Source organism: Artemia sp. Qi Xiang Cuo, chromosome 12 (genome assembly GCF_049724085.1).
Source record: "Artemia sp. Qi Xiang Cuo chromosome 12, ASM4972408v1, whole genome shotgun sequence".
Lineage (NCBI taxonomy): Eukaryota > Metazoa > Arthropoda > Branchiopoda > Anostraca > Artemiidae > Artemia > Artemia sp. Qi Xiang Cuo.
This window is the reverse complement of record NC_142805.1, coordinates 66,873,727-66,875,704: the sequence shown is the minus strand read 5'-3', so window position 1 is coordinate 66,875,704 and position 1,978 is coordinate 66,873,727.

The window sequence follows — 1,978 nt, the reverse complement described above, 5'->3', positions numbered from 1 at the left end:
CCCCCTTCTTGAACAACAAGGAAAATCACTTTTTTGCATCGGTAGCACTGATCTGTCTCCCGTTTTTTTTCTTTGTGTTTTCTAGCCGGCCTAGTGGGCTACCAGAACATCATAAGAGATGCTTAATGGCTCTCATTCAAAAGCTATTTCTTATATCTACGTGCTTTTTATAAATTCTGCCATCTGCAAGTGCCATTTCTAAAGTGATGGCACTAGCAGGCTACCAGGACATCGTAGATGGATTTTTTATAGCTCATATAAAACATATTGCTCATATCTACGTCCTTCATATAAATTCCAATATCAGTACGTTCCAAATGGCACTAAAACGGCACTTTTGGTGCCGTGTCTCGAGTGGAAAAGCTGTGGCTATTGGGCAAGCAGAACTTATAAGAGTGATGTTTAGTGTCCAATTTGAAAGCTATTGCCCATATATATGTGCTTTTTTTTATCAATTTTACCATTCGTAAGTGCGATATAACACTGAAAACAACACTTTTGGTGCCATTTCTTAAATGGAAAAGCTCTGAAGTACAAAACAGGTATTATTGTAATAGTTATGTTCCAGAACGCTTAACTGGGGGTTTACAAAAACCCCTTCCGTATACTCCCCCTCCCAGCCCCCCTAACAAGTTTCATATCGTCTGCTCATCAGTAAGCTACTGAAACAGTAACAGACTACCACACCGTCGTAGACAGACGTTTAATGGCTCAAGTAAAAGCTACTTATTATATTTACTATTTTTTTTTTTTATTTTACAAAGTAGATTTCACAGATTTCAATGTTAACTAGTTTCTGGGGAAAATTTGCAATGAACTCTTTGTTATAGTTGAATACTTAGCTGCAACCTAGTAAAGAGTGAACCACAGCCCATAGTAACTGAAAGTTTAAAAAAGTTAAAACGGTCTTTTTTTTCTTCTTCTTTTTTCCAGGCCTAGCGGGTTACTAAAACATCATTGAGAGATACTTAAGAGTTCGTTCAAAAGCCATTTCTCATATGTACGTTGTTTATATAAACTCCGCCGTCTGCAAGTGTCATATGGCCCGAAAAAAAAGGACTTTTATGCCGTTTCTCGAGGGTTGGGGCTAGCGAGCTACCAGAACATCTTAGATAAGTTTTTGATAGCTCATATAAAAAATATTGCTCATATCTACGTTCTTCTTATAAATTTAACCATGTGCAAGTTTCAAATGGCACTTAAAACGGCACTTTTTGTACCATGTCTTAAGTGGTAAAGCTGGGGCTAGTGGACTACCAGAACTATTTGGGGTGATGTTTAATGGCTCATTTGAAAACTTTTGCTCGTATCTACGTGTTTTTTTTTTATCAATTCTACCATTCGTAAGCGAGATATAGCACTGAAAACAACACTTTTGATGCTACTTCTTAAGTTGAAAACCATTGAAGCATAAAATGGTATCATTGTAATAATTATGGTCCAAAACCCTTAACTGTAGGTTTGCAAGAACACCTCCCGCAAATTCATCCTCCAGGCCCCTTAATAAGCTACGCAACTGAAGTTCAACAAACACTAATATATTAAATTATATTATAAGAGGCGTGGTTCTGTTAGTACAGCGCTGGACTTCAAATTAGATTATCATGCGTTTAATTCCAGCTTGGATTTTTTTTTTTTCAATCACGGTTTGTTCTTTCTTATAATTACTTTTCAGATAATCAACTATTTTTGCAAATGTGATGCACTCATTTTTTTAAAGAATATCCCAGGAAAACTCATTTTAAACCTATTATTCATATCTACGAGCTTTTTATTAATCTTACCATCCAAAAGTGCCACATAGCACTAAAAACGACACTTTTGGTACCACTTCTTAAGCGGAAGAGTTTGGAAGCATAAAACGGTACCATTGCAATAATTATGGTCCAAAGCCCTTAACTGGAGGTTTATAAAACCCCTCACATATACTTCCTCTTCAGACCCTCTTAGTAAGTTTCATAAATCTCCTAAGTAAAAG